Source organism: Lactuca virosa, chromosome 8 (assembly GCF_052849685.1).
Source record: "Lactuca virosa cultivar CGN04683 chromosome 8, Lactuca_virosa_CGN04683_v6, whole genome shotgun sequence".
Lineage (NCBI taxonomy): Eukaryota > Viridiplantae > Streptophyta > Magnoliopsida > Asterales > Asteraceae > Lactuca > Lactuca virosa.
The window spans coordinates 297,158,228-297,167,581 of NC_136433.1; the positions used below are offsets into that span (position 1 = coordinate 297,158,228).

General features: G+C 31.6%; 1 pseudogene across 1 annotated transcript; it reads right to left on the reverse strand.

Annotated features, from left to right (window-relative positions):
* Positions 1-3,248: 3,248 nt before the first annotated feature.
* Positions 3,249-9,080, reverse strand: LOC145129856 (cytochrome P450 CYP72A219-like; annotated as a pseudogene). The gene is made up of 5 exons (XR_013717692.1): positions 8,666-9,080; positions 7,339-7,559; positions 5,167-5,411; positions 3,923-4,307; positions 3,249-3,786 (listed from the first exon to the last, which is right to left on the reverse strand). The product of XR_013717692.1 is annotated as a cytochrome P450 CYP72A219-like (transcript).
* Positions 9,081-9,354: the final 274 nt, after the last annotated feature.

Below are 9,354 nucleotides of genomic sequence, written 5' to 3' on the forward strand. Positions count from 1 at the left end.
CAAACAGCCAATCAGGTCCCACTCTAGCATTCGTTTCATTTTCCTCTAACCAGCGCACGTCGAAGGATTCTACAATCTGCTTCGTCTTCTTATTGTAAACCCTATATGCAGTGCGAGCAGCATACCCCACGAAGTAACAATCATCGGCTTTGGCATTAAATTTTGGGTTGGACTCCAGGTGAAGAAGGGTGGAAGGGCAGCCAAATACACGGAAGTGACTGACTGAAGGCTTATGACCATAAAGAATTTCGTATGGAGTCTTCATCTGGGCTTTGTTGATCAAAACACGATTCTGAACGTAGCAAGCAGTGTTAATCGCCTCATCCCAAAAGAAAACAGGTAACTTGGAGTCACAAAGCATTATCCTTGCAGCGTCTTTCAATGTCCGATTTCTCCGCTCAGCAACACCAATTTGTTGAGGTGTGCGAACAGAGCTGTATTGACGCACAATTCCCTTTTCTGCGCAAAAGTGATCAAGAACTGCATTCTTGAATTCTGTTCCATTATCAGTGCGAAGCGCCTTCACCCGGTTATTAGTTTGGTTCTCAATCATCACAATGAACTTCTTTATCAGATCAGCAATCCCATCTTTGTTGGATAAGAAGAAAACCCACGTAAAACGAGAGAAATCGTCGAGGCCTTCTATGTGGGGAAGTTGCAGAAGCTCGAGGTCAACTATAAAAAAGAGTAAGCAATAGGGCATAGAAAAAGAAAAAGAATGTACATAGACAGAGAGACACAAAACTTTAAGAACGGTTGGCAAAGATCCGTCTGATGGAAGAGGCGAACATTCACAAAACATAGATAAAAGAGAGAAGAGTACCGGTACATCAAAAACCTGCAAAAAACAAGAATTTATTCAAAATTGGACAAGAATTCAATCGGACCACCACACAATAGAGGTGAAGAAGAGCATATTGTTTTTAATAATACCATAAATAAATGAGATTGAGAACGGTAATATAGATTTTACATAATGCTAAATTAGATCAGAGGTGTAACCAGACATAGCAGAAACATGTGTTCTATTTTATGGATAGAAGGTCATGACTCACCTTCCATGGCACTTGTTGAAGCAGAGATGAATGAATACGTTTCAGATGACGGCTGAAACCAAGCAACAGTTTGTGACCACAAAGAACGAAAACCCACATCCAAGTATCCTGGGGCTTTGAGACGGTGCGAAGCAGAGTATACGTTAAAAATGAATTATAGAAATAAATGAAATTAGGGTTAATGCCCTTTACCTGGATCGATTCCATACCTGATGAAGAAAAGAGAGTAAACATAAGGCTTCAACGTATATGCAGAAAAACAAAACGATAGAAGATGAATTTATTTAAATGAAAAGGGGTGAAAAATTGAAGCTCTAATACGAATTACAACCAAAATAACCAGACCTTGTGAACTCATAAACTGGAATCCAAATTGAAATCTAATCCTATATTTTTTGATGAAGAGACCCAAGAATCAAATGAAGCGAACATATAATGGTCGTTCTTTCAAAGCCTGTAAAAGAAAAGACAAGAAAGATGAATCATGTGAAACAAAACCCTAGAATGGAGCCACGAGATGGTCGGACCAATTAAAAAGTAAGGAGGTGGAGGAGAACGCCAGCAAAACATAAGATAAATAATATCAGGCGGGAAATTTTGCGATGAAAAGAAACTCGATTAAGGGAGAGGTGATGATCGTTTTGAGGAGGAAGAAATGAGGTGAAGTGAAAGAGGAATATAATAGACATATATGTTTCATTTGGAAAAAAAGACTTTGTGGCTAATGTCAGAGACGCCTCTCGGTGGCAGGAGGAGCACTTCTCATGCCAACTAGCAAAGCTACAAGCAGCTGATGGCAAGGCTAGGAGCAAAACCCACCTGCAAGTCTCTTGTGGCGGCGGATGGAGCTCTTTGATAGAGAGTGACTCACCAAAAGGAAGCAGAAGCTGCAGCCTACACGACACATTTCATGGCGCTTCAAACCAAGCAGGATGTGGCAAATAGTTTTGGGGGAAACGCTTGGAAGTTTTGTACTTATCGATAGAGACTTTGGCATGAGAGAAGCACGAGGTGAGGGAAGGTGTGGTCGAATTAGTTAACAAAGACCGCCCACCATCTTTCTATTGGATGAGGAAGGAGCTCAATGATATGGACCAAAGTGCTTTCCTTTAACAAATAGGTAATTGATATATATATATATATATATATATATATATATATATATATATATATATATATATATATATATATATATATATATATATATATATATATATATATATATAGGTGTTTGGCTTTGCTTTTAAAATGACTTTGGAGACTTTTGGCTTTTCTAAAAAGTTGTTTGGTAATTGGAAAAGATCTTATTAGCTTTTTGAGAAGAAAAAAAATAAAGCTTTTAAGAAGTCACGAATCTGTGACTTTTGGCAACTTTTGCCTTTTTTCCCTTTCCCCCCTCAAAAGTTTAAACAAACACATTTTAAAACTATCTTTTGGAAAAAGATATAAATCAAAAAATTCTTTTCTAAAAAGGACTTTTTGGTCTGAAAAGCTATCCCAAACACCCCATATATATATATATATATATATATATATATATATATATATATATATATATATATATATATATATATATATATATATATATGAAGGGTTATTTGGAAAATAAAAAAAAACCTTAAAAATCATAAAAATAAATAAAAAAATACTTAGAGATCTTAAATTTTTTTTTGACTTTATATAAGTCAAAAGTTTAAAAGAAGACACTCATCCTAGTGGCATTCAAACAACAAGAGTATTAATCTATTAACAAAAAGAAACGAAACAAAATAAAATGTCCATTGTTTAGGCTATATGAACGCATTATAAAGCTACATACTTTAGAAGAAGACGTTCACCCGAGTACCATTCAAACAACAAAAGTATTAATCAGTTAACAAAAAGCAACGAACAAAATAAAATGTTATTTGTTTAGGATATATAAAAAGCATTATAATAACCATGACCTGGTTGGAACTTTAGAATGTAAGACTTACAATTAAACACATTAAAATACGGCATACAAGTGCATATACTAAAATAAAATGACATTTCGTTGAAAACAAAAAAATAAAGAATTTAAATATAAAAAGTAAAATGTTAATTGCAACGATGAAGTTTTAATAACCTATATCAAATTTACATTACGAAAAAACTTTTAATGCTAAATAAAAGTATTAATAATCTATATCGAAATTTACATTGTAAAAATACTTTTAAAGTTAAATAAAGGAATATAAATTATATAAATTTTGAGTAAACCCAAGTAACCATAGATTTAACATAACATACTTCATAATGAACAAGAAAACATACAACAAATTGCCTAAATTTTGTGTAGAATCAAGTGAGCCCCAAATTGAGGTTGTAGAGTGATTATAGTGTATGGAGCATGCGAGTATGATGGAGAGAGCTCAAAAGAGAAGCATTGTAGCACCATTACAAGCGCCATTTTTGCTTCTAACATAGCAAAATTTTGTCCAATACAAATACGTGGTCCACCTCCGAATGGAAGATATGATGCTTGTCCCTTGTTCACTTTTGACACACCTTCTGAAAATCGCTCTGGCTTAAAATCATTTGCATCATCACCCCATATGTCATTATCGTGGTGTAAAAACAATGGGTTTATTTCAACTAGTGTATGTGCTGGTAACGTTATGTTTCCTAATTTCGTTTCTTTATATATAAGTCGTCTTATTATTGTAGCCGGAGGATATAGTCTAAGTACCTCACAAAATATCATGTTAATCTGCAAAAAGAAACAATAAACATGCAAAGCGGATAAGCAATTCATCGTATGAAGCATCGTGAGTGTTCTCCTTTTTTGTAAATATGATTAAAGCTTTTGTAAAGATAGATCCTGAAAATAATAATAATAAACTTACAATTTTTAGATGATTTAACCCATCAACATCCGGTTTTCTTTTTCCAAATAGATGTAGGACTTCATCTCTGGCACGTGTCTGCCAATCCGTATGTTGTCCCAATAAAATCATAGTCCATACAAGCATGTTTGCAGTGGTTTCTTGACCTGCAAAGTAAAAAATTTTGCATTCTTCGATGACTTCCTCAATGCTTAATCCAAAGTTTCTATTCCCATGTTTTTCAATCTCTTTTTGATTTGAATCCAAAAGAATGCCCAAAAGGTCATCCTTACTAGATTCTCCGGCTTTCATTGCAATAACTCGTTTATCGATAATGCGCTTTATTGTTGTCTTCACCTCCCGGTCAATCTCTTTCATGCTATTGTTTCTTTTAGTTGGAAAATATCTGTTAAGTTGTACTTATTTAGCATAAAAGAAATCCTACCAAATATACAGTAATGTTGTCACTTTACATACTAAATAAAGGAAAACAGGTATAAATCAATAACTACTGTCGACTATTTTTATAATTCATGGTTCATGCTTTCAAAACAAACTATTTTTATAATTCATGGTTCATGCTTTCAAAACAAACAGCTTATAACTCACATATAAGTGTGGACACAAAATTTTGCAATATAAATTAATAGTCAACCCTAATGGTGCTTTGACGATATAAATATTAATAATTAACATGAAATATATAAGCTTAATGTATGATGTTCAATCTTTGTCTATGCTATAATTCTCCATGTGTTTTTCTTAATTTATGTATTAAAAGTAGGTTTTAAACGAAATACATAATCATATCTTATCAAATGACCAAAATATGAAATATTCTAACGACTGAACCCGCTATCTTAGAAAGTACGAGCAACATTAGTTAACTATTCAATTATGTGATAACATGTGCAAAATTGTTACACTTTTAGCAAAGTTTTGCAACAACATTCTCATTGTTACCGATTTCAACTGATATTTGTTACAACATATTTCAACTGATATTTCGCGTTACAACATTGCATAGTTTAATCCTACAATCAAATACGGTTGCATATTTTCTCAAAAAAAAAAAACATATATGATGATTTAAATTTGAAAACCCCTTACATAAATAAACATTAAAAACCTAAAATATATGCACTTGGAATGTATGTTTCCCTTAAATAAAGATTGCCAGAGAAGTTAAAGTGTCTAGTTTTGCATTTTATTATTGTTTTATTAGATGATAATGAGTTTTAAATATTTTTTCGAAAGAAACTCACTTTAATCCTGGAATGTAAAATGATCGTGCAGCCTTCATAACTAGCTTTGCTTGTTCTCTTTGTAGTTCAAATATCTTTCTTCCTTCCTTAAAGTTGCTACCAAATGCAGTACGTGAAATTACATCACTTGTTAACGTTTGAATATGAGGCCACACATCCACTTCACACAAGCCTTCATTTGTTAACATCTCACCTCACTTGTTTATCATCTCACAACAACTCACATAAAATGCAGGTACCATATACTACCAAAAAGAAGAATAAATCTCAATGATGTATATAAGGCATATTGTTATTAGAGTAGAAATGAGTCTAGCTGGTTTAAGGCTCACATGATGAAAATTTTACTATCTATTTAAATAAATTATTTGAAACTTCAACACTTTTGTATGTTAAATAAATCGGTTGATCAATTTATTTTTCAGCTAAACATGTTAGATTGTCGGATAATCTTAAGTGAGTCATGCATATCTGAAAATCTACATGAAAAAAAACTTTAGATTTGGTTAAAACTGTTATAACATTGTTCAGAAAACAAAACTAGAGCTCGAAAAAAAAGGAAAGAAATATATATATATATATATATATATATATATATATATATATATATATATATATATATATATATATATATATATATATATATATATATATATATATAGAGAGAGAGAGAGAGAGAGAGAGATCAAAATGAAAGGCACCTAATATTTATAGGATTTTATAATTATAAAATATTAAACTGCATAAATTGTCACTGTGGTTTGTCGAAAATTGTCATTTTGGTCCAAAAATGTTTGAATTAACACCAGTGGTCCAAAAGATTGATTTTGTTGAGAGTTTGATCCAATTTACTTTGAATTTTTTTAAAATGACAAATTTGCCCTTTAATAATTTTATTTTCTATTTTTTTTATTTTGTTATATTTCTAATTTAAATTTTAAAAAAAATGTGTTTTCAGTCCTCCCTCTGGTAAACACCACCACCACCATCTCTCTCTCTCTCTCTCGTGCACGCGTGTGCTGGAACACCTCTGATCTGAACCCTCACCAGCATGCTCTTTATTTCTACTCTGGCGATGGAAACAGATCTACAAATGAGGGTTTGCTTCGAGCTAGGTTTTATTGAGGAACAATCGAGTCGGAGGAGAAGACGAAGGGCGGCGAGAGCCGATAGGTTTGCTTCTAACGGTGGTATTCCACAAACTGGTTTCCAGATCTGGACGGAGGAGGATTTAGGCGAAGGAGGATCTGAATCGTCGCCAGCAGATCTATCGATTCAGGCTTTGTAAGGATACATTTCATATTCTCGGTGGCTTCGTCTGGAAACTCTCAAGATCGATGACGTTCCAGATCTATAAATGTCGTCGTCATCACAACTCGGCGATAGCTTCGTCTAGAAACTCGAGCCACAAACGTCGCCTCCATCTCTCGCTCCTTCTTCGGCGAGTCTCGTCTCTCTCAGATCCGACGAATAGTTATGGTTTTAAGATCTGACAAGTTAGGGTTTCAGATCGCCGACGTCCTTCTTCTTCACCGAAGGTGGGGCTGAAGGCAGTGGCGTCGACAATGATGTTGGTTTGACGGTGGTTTCTGTTGGTGACACCGGTTTTCGGTGGTGGCACCGGTGGTTTTAGTTAATAATAAAGGGAGAGATTGAAGATTGAAGGGATGAGGGGGTATATTTTAGGTTTTATATTTTCTTTTTTGTTTTACTTTTAATTATGATAATTGTAAAATTAATAAAAAAAATAGAAAATGGAAAAAGTAAAGGCAAATCTGTCATTTTAAAAAAATTCAAGCCAAATTGGATCAAACTCGCAACAAAATCAAACTTTTGGACCACTGGTGCTAGTCCAAACATTTTGGACCAAAGTGACAATTTTTAACCACATAGACCATTTGTGCAGTTTAAATAGAAAAATTAAATATCCTTTTTTTTGTTCTTATTATGTTTATACATATACTTATTTAAGATGATGACAAGTATCATCCAATTTAATTTAAATTTGAATGTTTAATTTCTCGTTGGGAAATTCCAGCTCAACACCATTAATTTAGGGTTGATTTGGATTGTGTGAGAAAGGTTTTGTTGAATTTGCCATAAGAGGTTATGTATTCTAATGTAAAGAGAGGATTCTAAATATAAATAAAATAAATAAATAAATAAATAAACCTTTAGTTTCTCGACATGGAAGGCAGGATTGATTATTTTTCTGTGTTTAACCCATTGATCAGCATTAACGTCAACTAATCCCGTGACTAGCAACTTTGTTAATGGATTTCCTCCTCTCGGCTTTTGAAATTGATAATAATCGGAGAGGATCTCTCTTATCATTGATGGCTCATATATTTGTACCATTGGTGTTGGCCCCATCCATATAAAAATATTCTTACCTATGCAATTAAGCCCGAGTCAATCTGATCATTATAACACATTCAACTTTGAAAAATTAATATGTAAAAGGGACAATTATACTCCAATTATATATAAGCATGCCAAATTGAGTTAATATATATTTAGGGTTAACCGTTTATTTATGCAACCATATTTCAATTAAAGATCAAAATATGTAATATATCTATATTTATCAATAACCGGTAAAAATATGAGTAAAAAGTGAAACATTGTTATATAAATCGGTAAATTCATATAACATTATTGCAGATGGATACATTAAAGTTTTTTTTACGTAATTGAAATCTGATTTACTTCTAATTATAACATATGTCTAGTTGAACTTATGATACTGCAAGACCAAGATGTAAACATTTAAGTGGCACACAAAATCTAAACGAAAAGTGAAACAATGTTGCATAATAGAAGGCGAGCAGTATTAATACAATATAATATATATTTTTTACTTTTAAAATAAAATGTTATTATATATTTAATGTAAAAGTCTAATCTATTGCAAAATTAAAAAACTGATATATAATATTATTATGTAAACAAACAGTTTTAATGCCGTTAAGGGCATATTAAAGTGAACTAGTTAGTACTCATTTATTTTCGACATATTTATACATTTAAAATTTAAAAATGCATATAATTGTTTGATGGAAAAGAATTTCATTAAAAAAAAACAGTTCTATCTTTACACGTTTCTTATAGCTCATTGAATTGTTTTAATATTCAAAAACTTTTCTATGATATTTTATATTATCTTTCTATTTTTCTTCCTCACCACAAATATATTAATATATAATTAATATTATTTAAATAAAACGCTTGTCATAGATAATAATAATAGAAGGATATTTAATTTTTTTTTTCTAAATATATCTTGAATTAAAATTTCTTTATTTACATGATATGCAAGTTTATAATTCTTATCGATAAACGACGAGCTGAATAGATGATCGAAAACGTGAAATTTTAAAACGGATCATAACAATTTGGAATAGATTGTTAACAATATTTTAAATAAATATTATTTACTACGATATTGATCCAATTTTTTAAATAAACCAATATTGAAGTTCATGAATTGAGTAAGTACCGTAAGTACTAATGGATTTATAGATGAATGGTGAGACACGAGGAGTGATATCATGAGTTAGACTCATCGGTTTCAATTTGGCTTCACTTGTCATGTGCACCAAATCTTTTAAGTCCCCGTACATGAATTTGTAAGAACTGCCGTTGAAGCCTTGGTCTCTAAGAAGCGTTTCTTTCTTCTTCGGTTCAAACCACAACCAATTTGAAAGTCTCCATACAAAGAACATAAAGATTGATGCTACTCCAAGAACACTACATACTGTAGTTAACTCCATTAATGGTGGATCTGAATCTTGTGGTGGTAAAGTCAAAGAATGGAGGAGGACGATATATATGTATAGCTTGATTATATATACATTTCACCACCTTATTTTTTTGCTAGTCGACGGTATTGCTACTTGTGATTCTATTGTCTTCGTGGCAAGTCCTTGACACAAAATAGAAAGAACATAATGTTTTGCAGCAAAAAATGTATTTTCTACAATATTTATTTTTATTATGTAGTTTGTTAAAAATATTCATCCATTTATTTAACTTTTTACATATTTATTAATATATTTTTTATACAAAAACTTTATAAAATATATATCTAAATTGTAACCAAATTAGTTATTTGTATATTTTAATTTGAGTAAGATTTTATTTTATTAATACCATATTTGTTAGATAAAAAACTATATTTAGTTTAAT